This window comes from Acyrthosiphon pisum, chromosome X (assembly GCF_005508785.2).
Source record: "Acyrthosiphon pisum isolate AL4f chromosome X, pea_aphid_22Mar2018_4r6ur, whole genome shotgun sequence".
Classification (NCBI taxonomy): domain Eukaryota; kingdom Metazoa; phylum Arthropoda; class Insecta; order Hemiptera; family Aphididae; genus Acyrthosiphon; species Acyrthosiphon pisum.
In genome coordinates, this window is record NC_042493.1 from 53,402,172 (window position 1) to 53,419,079 (window position 16,908).

General features: G+C 28.3%; 1 long non-coding RNA gene across 1 annotated transcript; it reads left to right on the forward strand.

Annotated features, from left to right (window-relative positions):
- The first annotated feature begins 8,840 nt into the window (after positions 1 to 8,840).
- Positions 8,841 to 14,981, forward strand: LOC107884472. The gene is made up of 2 exons (XR_001679947.2): positions 8,841 to 9,154; positions 13,096 to 14,981. It is a non-coding gene; the product is annotated as an uncharacterized LOC107884472 (long non-coding RNA).
- The last annotated feature ends 1,927 nt before the right edge of the window (positions 14,982 to 16,908 follow it).

Sequence of the window (16,908 nt, forward strand, 5' to 3'; positions counted from 1 at the left end):
GAAGATGATGAAAGGTAGTGTGATAAATAAATATGTAGACAGGTGAAATATTCTATGTGGTTTATTTAAAATGTTCTTCAGTAAAATTTACTAAGTCCAAATAATTAATTTATTACACAAAGTGTCGTGAAGGTGCTCGAAGTGCAGTGGAGAAAACACGTCTGAATACAGGCCGTCTCCGGTCTGCTTTTCGGTAATCTGACAATCGCTTTTGATTACGTCGACTACCGGTTGTAGGTGTAATATTGTCGTAGGTCTGATTAGGTAGTGTAATATTCTGATAGCCAGGATTTGCAAGAAGCAAGACCGTTTTATTGATGATGAAGATGATGATAAGGTAGTTGATAAATACATTTTGTAGACAGGTGAAATGTTGCTATGTGGTTTATTAAAATATACTTCAATAATTTGACTAAGTCCAAATAATGAGATTATTACACAAAGTGTCGTGAAGGTGCTTGAAGTGCAGTGAAGAAAACACGTCTGAATACAGGCCATCTCCGGTCTGCTTTTATAAGGGCCTAGGCTCTCCTACCTACCCCCCGGTCCATTGACTTATCCACAATGTGCTGTCACGTTATCGGTGTCCTGTGCACTGCGTGTGAACCTAATCTTAATGCTGATTCCACGAACCGTCAATTATCTGTTGCACTCACATCCTGTTTTCTGGTTTTTGAATATATGCACATATATCTACTTATGCGAAGAGCCCCCATATCCTGTCGTTATATACATAGCTTGTGGTTTTTAATGTAATGTTTATAAATAATAATATATAATAATATTTTATAATATTATTCTCAATTAATTTTACTGTCCAGTGATCCATATATTTATAATTTGGTTATTATATGTAAATTATTGTGATGATCATCTACGCTTTTTAGTGTCACCTAGGGTGGTCTTTCACTATAGATGAAAAAAAAAAAATCAAAAATGTTTTCATCTCACCCCCTTAAACAGTGTACATACATACAAAAATTAACTACATGAAATATTGAATCAATCGAACAAAGTTAACCCGTGCCTATTTGAACTTAAAGTTTGAACTTTTACAATTTTTCAAAATTTTTCAAATTTTTGTACTTATATCATAAACCGTTGATCAAATTGAAATTTATTATAGATACTAAAATATTTGCTCTATAATTTTTTTAATATCTTCAATTTTTGGTGAAATATATTGTACCTTAGTATAAAAACTGTGTTTTTTTACTTTTCCATGAATATATTTAAAACTAAAAATGTTAAAATATTATATCTAAAATAAAATGTCACGTCACCCCTTACCACCTATGCTATTATGTTAATTATGCTTGTATTGTTTGAAAGAAACGGATACTATCCGTTACACAGGGAGCAAGACCTTTGAGTTGTTGATTTGTCTTAGGATAGGTGAATAAATGTGGACTTCTTTGATAGTTAAAGTGTTTATTTAATATATGATCAGCGAAAAATATTCGAAGTCCAAAAAATTACAAATTATTGTACTGACTGGCTTGAAAATGATCGTTAGTAGAATAGAGTACACGTCTGAATACAGGCCGTTTCAGATCTGTTTTATAAAGGCCCATGCTCTCCTACCTATCCCCCGGTCCATCGACACATTCGTATTGCGTCAATCCGTTATCGGTATCCTGTGGCCTACGTGTGAAAAAAATCATAATGACGATTCAACGAAACGCCAACCATTCGTTAAATGTTACATCCTGTTTTCTAGTTTAAGTATATGCATATATATCTACTTGCGTTAATGGCAAGTCTCCATATCCTGTCACTAGATACGTGTTTTGTGATTTTTTAAAACATTACACTCGAATAGTTTTACAACCCGGAGGACCTTACTATATTTCTGTATATTTGTAATTTGGTAATTGTCAAATATTATTGTGTTCGTTCACCTACACCTGACAGTATTATTTATTACTATACCTTTTAATTAACTACCTACGTTCATTAATATTTATATGTTTGACGTAAAGGGATACTATCCGTTGCAGATTTTATAGTTAAAAATGTATAAAATGTTTAACTTATATGCTAATGAACATTTTAAACAAGGTTCCGCATAAATAGGTTATTCTGTATCGAAAAAATATTAAACACAATTTTTTTTAAAAGTTATTTTATGTTACGCAATTATATATTAAATAACCAAGAATAACCTCTTTTTTTTTATTTATATTTTTTTGTGTGTGTGTCTATTGTCATCACCGTATTTTTTTGATAGTAAAACTGCTTTGATTTTCTTCAACAGAATCTTGTTCGATGGAAAAGTGAATCTAGCTAGTGTATTCAGGAGCTCAAAATTAAAAATAGTTTTCAAAAGCACCGGGAAAAACAAAAATGAAGGAAAAACAGGAAGTTTTTACCAAAACTATTATTTTGAGTTAAAAATTAATAAACATTTTATTTTTAAATCTAAAATTTGAAAATGTAATACAATATTTCTCATAAGTTTTTCTACCATTCGCAAAAAAAAAGAAATGTCTAAAATAAAGTCAAATTAAAATTTTATGAGCGTTTGAAGCTCATTTTTTTACAACATTGGGTATTTACTCGATTTTTTATGTAGTGATTTTCTTATTTTGTTGTATATAGATACATGAACATTTGACTGAATGTTTATATTTTCATTTTATGTACACCATTAAATGTTGAAAATATTTTAACTCGTTTTGACGTGTTAACAGTTTACTTTTTGAGTCAAAATGTGGGAAAAGTTAATACAAGGTTCCTAATATATATTGTTATAGCAATTGAAAAATATATATTACATATATTTTTATAACCATTTAAAGTTCGATTTTTGACAACTTTAATCAAATATAAATTTTAAAATGATTTTGTAGTTAAAAATTTATAAAATATTTAACTTTTATAGCTAAGAAAAGCCAATTTAAAACAAGGATCCACGTATATAGGTTATTCTCTAACCAAAAAATTTCAAAAATATAAAAACAAAGTTTTTTTTTGATAGTTATTTTATGTTTAAATTTGGACGAAATTACATTATACTTAAGAGACCATATTTAAGACCATCCATTATATAGTGATCCACTTGTTACCTACTGTACAGCAGAGCGACATCCACTTGCCCACCGCTTATATTATAGGTTGATAGACCGTTTTCACTCAGAATCGTTTTTCGTGTACAATGCCAAAAAGTTGTAATATTTACGTTGTATAAACGTTTGAAGTTTACTTAAAACGTTAATAATTATTGTACCTATATATTAATTAAATTTGACATTATATGAACTGCAGATTTCCACAAAAATTAACTAGCTTATAATGTTATATTTAGATAAACTTAAAAAAATCGTAAACGTCAGTTATATCATAGATTTCAAATTTAACAAATCCATTTTAGTGTTACGTTCTGCCCCTTCAGGGATCCAGAAGCTGATGTTTTTGAAATAAAAAGTAGTCAATTTAGAATAGTAAAAGTATGTTTAATTATTTAGAACAGAATAACTATGTATATCGTCGTAGTAGTGTATAATGGTGAAACGGATAGTATTCGTTTACTCACGACTATAATGAATAACGACCATGAATAGTTAAATGAAAGGTATATTAAACAATAGTACTATCGAATAGGCGAATAGGCAAACGACCTCAATAGAAATTTGGCAATTGCAAATATTATACGATCGTGATAAGGAGGAAGGCCAGCCGGGTGTTCATAGTTATTCGAGTATAACATTTTAAGTTTGACAGTTTCACGTCTAAATAAAAACTCACTTCATAAGACAAGAATCACATATTGAGTGACAGGATATGGGGATAGATATAAACAGTGGCAGCGCCAGGATTTTACGCCTGGTAGGGCCAACTTGAGGCACGTAATTTTACTGAAGGGCCAATTTATAAAACCTATAATCAGGGGCGTAATTAAGGGGCGGATGAGTGGGATAGATCCCCCCTAAAAAAATACTTTTTTACTGCTAACATTTTGAACAAAGTATTGGTAATAACCATTCATGTTTGCTAAAAATCTATTATCCCCCTCCCAACCAAATTCTAATTATGCCACTGCCTATAATAATATGTGAAATCTTTGCTCCACATTTCCTGGCTCCTGTCGGCTGCCAAGTATAGGTACATTTAACTATTTATAATTTACATAGGTAATAAAATAAAACTATATTGGAATAATTACAAATTCATAATTTAATTTAGCTATACCTACTTATAATTTATTATAAACATGATGAATTAATAACAATAGGTACTAAAATAATGACTGATTCATAATTAATAATTTTTGAGAATACTTTTTGGTAATTAGTTTAACGTTTTTAACTGACATTATTCATTGAAGTATATTAATTATTAGTATAAATATTATAATATATAATATTACGAAAAGCACTCCCTTGAATGGCAAGCATACGCAATGATAATATTATAGATTTCATATACTTTATATTTTCACTAATCAGACGGGCATGGTCAGCACTAATCATTGATAAAACTGATATATTTTTTTCTTTATTAGCTTTGTAATCAATCCAAGTTTGAAAAAAATTTTTATGGTTTACAAAAGAGTCATGTCTAGAAAATCCTTTACTAGACATGGCATTTTTCCAATTTTTATATCCACTACTAGTAAAAATAGAGTATGGATTATTCAAAGCAAAAAATCTGCATGGCAAACAATAAACACTATTTTCTAATCGACTGTAATCAAGCCACTTGTATTGTTCGAACCAACTAGACTTAAAACTCCTTGTTCTCTTAGATTTACCTTCTCCAGTAACAGATTTTGGGTAGTTTCTAAGTTTGGCTGGACTGGACCTTCTTCGATGGTTTGAGCAATATCTCCTAGTCCACTAATTTTACAAGCACTGGATATTTGTTGATTATTATATTCTGAGGTATCTCTACTGAGACTAGGCTCATTTACTTCAAAGCTATTTTCACTTGAAATGCTAAAATAAAATTATAATTTCTAAATAATAATATAATATTTAACAACACAATAACAAATAGTAATAATTTCTATAAGGTAAGAAAAATGTATTACCTGCTAAAATCAGTGTCATTATTATCAGATGAAGACAATTTTTTTCTTCAGCCAGCAGTCCTGTTTTGTCTTTGACATTTTCACTAAAACTATTAAAATATCTTTTTAAAAACATTTATGTATTAATATAATACAATTAAAAAGTTAATAGTTTTATTAATTAATTATTTAAATTATTTATTTATTAATTAATTTTGTATGATAAAATATCATTATTTAAATAAGATGTCACCTTTATAAAACAAATTTGTATCTAATAACTACTAATATTCTTAAATAGTTAAATATTTATTTAAAAATTAAAACTTATAGACAAAAAATAATCTACATACATATATTTTGTTAAATTTTTCAATTTCAAAAATGATCATACACTATAAAAAACAGGTATTCTAATTTTGCAATACTTTAGGCTATGCTAATATTTGTGAAATAAGATAATATATCAATATATAATTGTAATAGCATTTTTTTAATTATGAATACATATATATTAGAAGTACATTACATAAAAATTGTAAATATCACATTTCCTAGCACTTACCTACTATGTAAAATAACAAATGCTTACAAACCTTTTTAAATTATCAGCTTCTTCATTAAATGAATAATTATCACCAAAACAACCTCTAAAAACATAAAATATGTCATAAATATTTCAAACAATTAAAAAAATAATAATAAAGTAGATAGGTGTATTAAATATATTTAACTAACCTGTTGGTAACAAGTTTTTTTTTGTTCATGGTAAAAAAATCATTTAATGTTCTTTTAGAACTCGAGTTATGATCATATTAAATATTAAGTAATTATAATTTGGTTATATTTACGAAAAAACTAATTTACACTAAAGAGTTAAGACTAAAAATGAATGATATAACACTTTTGTAAAAATAAAAATTAGTTGATTTTGATTAAGATGGCATATCAATAATACAATATTTTTCTACAAAATATTGTTTGGATAGCGTAAAAAAATAGATTATACAAGTAAAATTCCCGTCGGACATTATTGTGATGTAATGACCCGATAACAGTGTTATTATATAAGTCATATAACACTCATAATCATTGATTACGTATATTCAGTGGGATTAATAAAAGACAATGAAAAATATTTTATATATAGGTTTGGATGGAAATTTTAATATTTAAAATTTAAAACTTTCATAAAATTTGAGGGTGGGCCAGTGGACGGGCCAGGGACTTTTCAGGGAGGGCAATAGTCCGCCAGTGCCCACCCTTGGCGCCGCCACTCGATATAAAACACATACATATATATATATATATATATATATACATAAATAACCTATAAAGCAGGATGTGATAGCTAACAAATGGTTAGTGTTTCGCAGAAACGTCGGTATGACTTTTTGCACGACTAGGCCACAGGATACAGATAACGACCTGACGAAATATGGATAAGTCGATGGACCGGGGGGTAGGTAGGAGAGCCTGTGCCTTCATAAAAGCAGACCTGAAACGGTCTGTATTCAGACGTTGCTCTCACATTCTACTAACGAGCATCTTCACGCCAGTCAGTACAATAATTTTTCGCTGATCATATTTTAAATAAACACTTTAACTATCAACGAGTTAACGAGTTTTTAGAAGTCTTAAAATAAATATCAGTTAATTATATAATATAATTGTGTTCATTCCTCTGTATTTAATAATTATAAAATACTTACTGTTAAATACTACTATATGTTATATTTATGTGAATAATATTATAAATTTATTACACACGTATGCTAAATATATATAATTATATTTTGAACTATATTATTTTGTAATACCTATAATATGTCAAACAGTTATCCACTCACCTGGCCAAAAGCCATCACTTAAAACAGTTCTGGGATATTTATCCGACTAGCCATACCATACGTGTTCGGCGCCACTGATTATTGGTACCTAAATGATGTCGTATAGGCATATACGTAGTCCTTATTACTACTCTTTCTAGCGTGGGAAACGAATGTAGTTTGAGGTCCGGGGGAGTGAGGATCTCATAGAATCGTATAGGCCGAAGGACAAATATATATATATATATGTAATGCAAGGCATATAGGAAACTACGCATGAGTAACTACGCAGTAGTTTTTCTAACAAAACAACACATCTGATCATATAATTGTGGCTTATACTCTATAGCAGGTGTGGCCAAACTTTTTTTTATTAAAATTTACTGAGTATATATTTTTCTTTTAAAGATTAAGTCCAGTGTTGGGGAGTAACTTAACTTAAGTTACAAGTTACTGTAACGAAATTACTTTTCAAGTAATTTTATGGTAATTTAATTATATTTTATTATAAGTAATTTATATATAATTTAAGTTACTTTTTTTGGTATAATACATTTTATTAAAACGTATTGATAATATTATGTATAATATTAAAATATATCATAAAATAACTTATAAGTTATAAGTATTATAATTTATAAGTAAAAATTTCTGAACTGTGATATTTTTGTTATAGCTATTGACTATTTGTCATTTGACGATAAAGTGTTACTTTTTGAACGGAATTATTATCTTTACTTCTATGTTGTATGGTCGCGGACGGCTCATCGTGTCAGCGTCTGCGCGTACAGCGGCTTTGTCAGTGGCGGATACAGGCAAGTCCGGATTAAGGGGGGGCAGAGGGAGCCATGGCCCCCGGGCCTCGTTTAACTGGAATTTATTTAGGGGCCTCATATTTTTCTATTACTTCTTTCGTTATAGGCTATACATTGCATAAATCACTTAAAATAAATCGACGATTATTCTGCTGACGACATTATTTTCAATTACCTATGTCAAATAAACCTCTTATATTAATATAATAAACAAGAAAATTTGACTGCGCTTATGATATTGGCATTAGAAAACGACATTCTTTAAAAAATTAATAATGAAATCTCTATTAATAAATTTGTCAAACAAAGCGAGGAAAAATAAATTGTAAATTATAAATTATAAATAAAGTGATCCATTATTCCTTATTTATTACTATGTGTACTTATATATAATATATTTGTTATAATAGGCAGGTATATAATAATTAATATTATATTCATTTTTTTTCGTACATTGGCCTCATTCAAAACTTTGGCCCCTGGGCCTCAAAATGTCTTCATCCGTGCACATGGATACAATTGGGAAGAGTGCGCCCCCCCTATGGTCTGTCTTTTAACGTTATATTTGGCTAAACCAAAAGGTTATTCAATTTTTGAAAATTCACCTCCCCCCCTAATATTAATAATAATAATACTAATATTAATAATAAACATACTTGTACAAATAATACAACATTAAAGTTATCTAAAAACATGTGTTTCACATTATATTTCAAAATACATTAACATTATATTTTTGGCGTAGAAGCGGGTCATATAGTTGGCCAGTTGATAATAATCTGGATAATATTCACTAACTACCTAGTGCTAAACAAAGACACTGTTGTAAATTATAATCAGAAAGTGTAGCTTGGTGTTCAGTTTTTATATAAACTTCATGTGAGAAAATTCGATTAATTCACACAAACAGATCCAAAATACGTATAATAATATGTAACTGTTTCTATTGAATGTATCATAATACGTAGGTTCTAACAAAGGACGATAGACTTCGAAATCATCCGAGGTCAACATTTTGGCCACCAATGGCTCTATAGAATTTTGGAGTGAGAGGCACAATCGCCCGAGTCGACTGGCTGGAATGTGGTTTTCGGTACGTACTCGCGTCGGTTATAACCATTTGGGATTTTTACCAATGAGTGGGGAGTGTAGGACGCATATTGTAGTGCTTGAAAACTGTCCATATGCCATAATATTTAGACATGGCGCACCAGAGCTAGCGTGAGCACCTTCACGCCAGTTGTAGTTTTAATTAATTATTATTTTAGACTTAGAACATTTCGAATTAAATCATATTTTTGAACTTGTTTAAATAATGAGCCTAATACATATTACTTGTCTAGAAAATACCTATTCAGTTGAACTGTATTTTTTTGAAACATAAAATAATTTCAATCAGTTTAATAAACACTTTAAATTACTATGGGACTTGAACTTCTTTACAACTACAATACTTCCCTTTCGGTCTACGATTGCCAGTACGTGTGGCCGATACAATTGTGAGTATATTTTTTTCACTATCTTAGAACTCTTTTGTTCTTAATTAAATAATATATTATGTTTCCCAATAAACACAATTTGGTGAGGCTAAGGAGGATTTGTCGTGGTATTAAAATCAAATTAACGTGATGTTAATAATACTATTACTCTAAATAATATAATTATAAGGATTAGAAGAATGTTTATACACTAAAAATATAGCTAAATATGAATTTAACATTTTGATATGGTAATTATTTAATATTAATTAAAGGTGTTTAAAAATATTTATATATATATAAAATATAATTGCGATTTACAAGCTCTATCGAATATTCTATGTATAACTTCGAATATTAACATCGAATTATCGACAATATATAAGCGATAATTTCTAAATAATATATATAAAATACAGATATGCTTAGATTACTTAGGTTACAGATACCTTAGATTCAGTTTTAGTAACTTAAATTTTTTTTTTTGATATTGTGTATTGAAAACAATAAAATTAAATATACTAGTCCTTATAATTAAGAGGACGCTATCTATGCATTTGTTGACTTCGTCTTATAAATGTGCGATATAGTACATTTTTTGTTCATTAGTTTCAATTCTATCTAATTAGTTTTGATATTAGTGTAAATTGACCTATTTTAAAACTTTTAGGTAAGAGCGTTATATGTGCTCAAGCGTCGGCTTTTATTCGATAATTAAATTTTCAAGCAAGATATGAGCATTTTTAATTGATGATTTTTCAAATGTATAACCGCATTAATATAGGTCCATCGGTATGATTGATAAAATATTGGTACTTTTTTCTTGAAATAACTGACTATTTGCAATCCCCTTAATGTAGACAAATTTAAACTATATTTAAAGTTAAAAGTTACAATTATTTTTGTTAACATGTAAAAATGACAATTTATTAGAAAAAAAATTAATTAACTTAGTTAAAAATCAGAAAATCTTTTTCATAATAATTAATAATAATATTATTTTATTTTATAATTAGAAAAATATAATTAATAATTAATGCAACGAACGTTATAATACTATGTAGTTATATTTTCTTTTCTCAATAATATTGACCCTTATTTAATTTAATATTCATAATCCATTATTTATATAGTATGTACCTACCTATAGGTATTATATCTTATAAATATGCAATTACACTATTATTATAAATTATTGTTTATATTACTTATAAGTTATAACTTATTAATTATTACTGTAATTAGTATACATTATATAGGTACCTACCTTATTATCTATACCTTATTTACTCGTTCCATATATTATATTGTATACATTTTCATTTGTACCTATCTATAAGTTATTTAATCACTATTATAGAGTCCTGAAATAGTGTGAAACATTCTTATACCGTACAATTCATTTATAGCAGGTGCCTATTTTATATTAGAAAAAAAAAATTAACTTAACATGAGGATAAAATTAATTCACTCATAATAGTTACTGCACAACACGGAAAACAATTTAACCAAATTTTAGTGCCGTCTAAAATAAACATTTTAATTTAAGAACCTAACCCAAGTAAACTTAGCAACTCTGAAATTTGTACTTAAAAAATTTATTTTTACATTTTTAAATTATGAGCGGAGTGATAAAAGTATTGATTTTAAGATTGAAATATAGTTTTTACATTAATGAGTTTTTTTTTTTAAAATTAGTTTTTTGATTTTTAATTTCAGTCTATTTTCTGGTAGGTAAATGAAACAATTTGTACTTTTTAATGATCAAAATAAAAATTCACATGAGCTTATAAATTTTAATTTTTTTTTTGAGGGGGGGGGGGCAGCTGATAAGTGGGTAACGATTTCATTCAAATTAATAGTGCCTAAAACAGTCACTGTAATGGATAAGTTAAATTAAAATTCAATCATATGCCTAAAACCATTGTTCGATTTTAAGCGAAGACGGTCTGTCAGTCTATAATATTACATAAGTATATTATAATATGATATTATTGTGAATAAAGTAATTTATTTTACTGTTAGGTATTATTGAATTAGAGTAGGCTAACTAAATTTTTTCCGCAAAAATTGAAATTGGCATTGTGTGTATGAAATATAATAATATAGGTAAGTACTTTATAAGTTTTAAGTACCCACGAAAAATATTTGTGGGTTACAATATTATTAACTATTTATGAGAATCTTTGCTTAAAATTTACTTATTTACGATTTTTCGTTGTTTAATTAAAACAAAATAAGAAAATTGTTCGATGAAAATTCGTAAATTTCCTCACAGCTGAAAATTTAATGTTGAAAAACATTTAACTTCGAACGCTCATGAAAAAAATAGTTTGAATTTCCGGTTAGCTTTTTTTTTTTGTTATAGGTAGGAAACTTATGAGAAATCTTGTATTCAATTTTCAAATCTTGGATATAAAAATACATTTTTTTATGATTTTCTAACTCAAAATAATATGAGAGCTTACATGATTTTGACGAATCTTGTCAAAATTCGAACTTCAGACGCACATAAATAATTATTGTGCATTCACGCAATTTTTAAAAATTTACAACAACAACTTATTAGGGACCTTGTATTAAATTAAAATTTTTTTTTATCGTAAATAATTAAAAATATTAATAGAAATCGAAAATTTGCTATGCCTATTAATAGCTTCAACATTATTTGGAAAATGTAATGGTGTATAGAAAACTTAATTTAAACATTCGTTGAAAATGTTTGTCAGTAACTGGTTTGAGTAAGAATCCTCGTTTTTCTTAATGTTTTATACATATTATCCGAGACTTTAGAAAACTACTGAGAATTTTCTATTTTGACCTGTCTAAAATGTATTCATGCACAAACTAAAAGACATCATTGTATAAACATTGCATTCGTCACTCCATTCAAAATCTAAAAGGTTCATACAGCTCTGGTGTACCGTAGGTTACAAGTGGGTCACTCTACTAATGGTGTTAAATTTGAATTTAATGATATTATATTATAATAGCATGAATATTCATGATTTCTTTCTCGATAAAGTCTCAAAAATAATTTAATCTCATGTTAAGTATTGACGTTGATAACTATCTACTATATCTACTATTTTACATTACATCTATCATTATATAATATTTTACCACATATAACCGTATATTCTATTATTACCTATTATTTTATTGTAATATATTCTTATTGTTCAATTGGATTCACATTTGTTTTGTTTTAAAGAATAAATTATTATTATTATTATAACATTGTACCTACAATGTTATAATACGAAAAACAATTTTGAACAGAAACGGTCTGTCCCTGAATGTTGTGTGGTTTATTATTTGATACATGATAAAATATTGACTCTTTTTGAGCTATTTATGCATACTTTATAGATATGTTTTATAAATATATTTAAAAGATTTTTGGCCTCATCAAATAGCTTGAAAATGTGATACAAGGCTCTTTATAAGTTGTTATAATTATAATCATTAATTATAATTTAAAAATATCAAAAATACGTAAGCACGATTTGTTTTATAAACATTTACATTCAAATTCATACAAAATTCACCAAAATCACGAAAATTTCCAAATTATTTAGTACCTAGCTAAAAATTTATAAAATGTTCAATTTTTATAGCTAAGATTAAAAATTTAAAACAATGTTTCTCATAAGTAGGTTATATACTATGATCAATAAAATCTAAATAAAATAAATATCATTTTTTTTTTTAAATAGATATATTATTATATTAAGTCCAAATTTGGACTCAATTAGATATTTAAACGAAGCTATTAACAGTTTTAGTTATTTGGTTGTGGCTTAAAAATATTATTCGTGGGTATTTGGAGACTTACAATTTTTAATACACATTAATTATTGAACCAACTAGACCAACGATTTTTCATCGTAATCAAATATTTTTACACAATTAAAAAGATATTTTTGTTATAAAAGTGTCAACTTTGTATTATTTTGTAGAACGTTGGACGACCTATATTCACTGAGCACGCCACAATTTTGGTACGGTCGGAAATATTCTGTCAACATTAAGAATCTTTAATATTTAAAAAAAAATATATTACTTAATTTCAAACTTTACGGATCCGACCTTCAAGGTGTACAGTGAAGCGGAATAACCTAACTTCTTTCAACTCAACAACATTAAGAAGACCAGCGCTGAGTCAAACTGCAGTAGATAACAAAAAAAAATTGTGATAAATCAACATCAGTACTATTGTCGTCTACATCGTCTGAAACCAAATTTTTGTAAGTGAATTTATGTATTGAAGATTATGATTTTTATCATTATATACAAAAGAGTAGATAATTTTTTTTTTAAAAAGATTTGAGTAAAAAAAAAAGTTTAATTAAGTATTAAACGGGCATTGCGTGTTAATTAATCTGTGGTATTGTTGAAACTATTGATTATTTTAAAATTTTAATTTATTTGAGGGCTTATTAGGAATGAAATTGAACAAATAGTTATTAGACAATAATTAATACAATTGTATTAACAGAGATTGTAAGGACAGAGATAAATGAAAATGTAAAACTTTCACCTTTTCTAAATAGCTGATCAATCAAAAAATATATAATACAGGTGTGGGCGACTTGTGAATAATAGATACTATAATATTTAAAATAAAGTGAAACAAATTAATGTGTACTTATATACAACCGAATTTACAAAAAATCTATGTAGGTAGGTACCTATTAAAAGGGAATCGAGTGTTGATTGAACTTTAAAGTGTGTCATTATTGAGATTGCCTATATTGACGTTATAATTGATTGGGTTCCTATTTGGAGGGCATATTTAAAATTTGAGAGTATTTTTACAGACTTTCTAAAATAATCAAGAGTATTTATAAGAATATATCTTACAAGTAACAACCCTTTAACAACTTTATTGATATACAAGAACAGTACAATTATAATATAAAAATAAATAGGACATTTAAAAATAAATAAACATTACGATTGGTATATTATTTAGGGACAAAAGTCTGAGAGACTCGAAATAAAACACATTTTGTTAATTTTAAATACGCACATTTAACGTTTGAAAATAAAACGCTAACTAAAATATGGCAGAGATTAAGGATAAAGTTACAATTAGTCTTGATTGCGCTTTGGAATGTCATTCAAATGTTATTCAGTTTTATAGAACAAATAAGTTTTTTTTGTGGCCATGTATATTAATTGTAGATTAAATTGTCTGTCGTTATTCTCGTCCCACCCACGCATAGTTATCATGTAACAATAGTGTGGTGTAATATTCTGGTAGTCCAGGTGACTATTTTAATATTCAGGTAGCTAGACCGTTTTGCTGATGATGATGAGGTAGTTGATAAATAAATTGTAGACAGATGTAATTTTATCATGTGGTTTATTAAATTGTACTTCAATAATTTGTCCAAATTACAATTACGTTACACAAAGTGTCATGAAGGAGGTGATCGTAGTGCAATGGAGTGAACCTGATACTTTATGTAGGTCCTCCATGTTATTCGTCTTAACATGGTGGTCTTCCATCAAGTTGTTGTTGTCGGTGAATGGCATATCCTTTATTTGTTCTAAAACTGATTTTGGATTGAAGTCCATATACTCTGATTTGTAATCGACTTTTCCCGGTATAGTGATCCCTCACCAACGCTTACAACATCACATGCTGGACGACTGGTACGTGGATGCAAAGGATTACCTTCAGGACACAAAAGGAAGTCTCTAGCGTGTTTACGATGTGTGTAGTAAAATTCGTCATAAATAGCATAGTGCTCTTTAGTCTTACTTATTGCTAGATACTTATTACTAGGTTTTACATATAAACAATCGTTTCCGGTGCACACTGGCATAGGTATTAAATTATATAAAATAAAATCATTTTGATATATTAGAGGTAAAGCAAGTATAAACACTAAGTTGTCATTCGCATAATATATAGTAAGGTCTGAGAGCTTTACTAATTCGTAGATATTTTGTATATCTAAGTCCGTAGGTAAATCGGTGGGGGGCATTAACTGGGGGAGTTAATGATACTTTAATGTCTTTAATGTTCTCTAAAAGTTCGCGTGGAGATATTAAACTGGTGTGAATAATTCCCATTTTTGCTTGTTGTATTATTTCGAGTAAAATATTGGTTTCTAACATGTGTTTTGTTATTAATAGATTTATGATTATAAAGTGTTTTACAAAGTAATTTTTTGCTTGTTGTTCTCTAGATATATTAACATTTTCTTGAAAAACAAAAGTTGTATTATAAGTTTCGTATTCGTCAAACTTAGTTTGTAATTTAATTATTTTTATCTGTTCTTTAACTAATTTTGTTTGTGTAGCGTTGTTAGTTTGTCCTATATTGGAAGTAAATTTTTTAATGCATTCCAGATTACATATTCCATATATTAATCTGGCTGCTTTTGCTATCATTCCTAAAGTTGTACTTCGTTTAGTTACTGTATGTTCTATAGATTCTAATACTAGTTCCCTTCTTTTACGAAGTTCATTTACTATACTATTAGCTGTGTATATTAAGTTGTTACAATTATTGTAAACGTTATGCGCGATGGTTGTACATAGTAATTCGGTTTGGTTCATAATATAAACAAACCGTTCCTTATACTTAGCAAGATTAATATATGCAATTAAGTCCCATTGAGACGCAATAAGTTTCAAAGGTCCCCGATTCTCGTAGTATAGACCAGAATGTTGTTTTAGTGGTTCGTCAGCATATCGGAATGTTCCTGACGTGAATGGTATTGTTAGTAGTATAAGTCTGAAAATCGTTTCAGCTTATTAGTCAAGTTACAGTATATCCGATTTTTTTAAAGAATAATAATAATAATAATACATATGTAATATAATAACGTTTAACTTATCTTAATACGTGGTAATATAAATAATAATAATGATAAATAACCTTGTCCCCCATGTACTAATAAAATCTGATTATATGTATGAAATAGAAAGTAAATAATAAAATAGTAATGACGATAATAAAGTAATAAAAATCCGTAACCCATTATAAGTTTACTAGCTTAAAATCCTAAAGATAATAATAATACAAATGTAATTTTGATTTATCCGGGTGGAATATTTCTTTTTCGTTTCGCTCGCACAGCATCGTTAATTATGTTTTTATTTTGCGCATATAGTTTTATGAAAAGACACCGCGTCCATTGAACGTCGGCTTGAGGGTCGTGGGCCTCGAGCCCCCCGTGGAAAAAAAGATCGTCACATATAAGAGTATGTGCTTTGTCAAGTTTCAGGGCTCGCCCGTTTTTAGTGTGTTTCCCTATTGGGATTGATGCTATGGCTTGGTTGTCCCCATGATCGGTTATTATTAACATAAAGTTACCGTCCATATGGAGATCCCACCCACGTAATGAAAATACGGGTTTATTTATTTTAAGTAGTCGTAGTATCTGTTTGTCTGTGCTACCCTCCCAAGTTATAATAGCGTCGTACTTGTCGAGATGGCCTTTGATTTCGGGTTGTGTAAGGTTAGGCGTTAACGTATGGTCCGAGTCATATAGTTGTGCAAGTATCGGATACAATAATTCAACCTTATTTCTAAAAATATATTGGAAGTGGTGCACTAATTGCCTCCACTCCTCGTCTGTTATGGCACGATTCTCTTGTAAGTCGAATGCTCGCCCTTCTATTTTTGTAATAATATTTGGCGGCCAATACCAGCTCATTTCCTTAATTGAAATATTTTATAAAATTCACGTACCCCTGCTTGCCAACCATAGTATTAAATATACATTTTGTAACCTCACGTCCGTTTTCGGGTC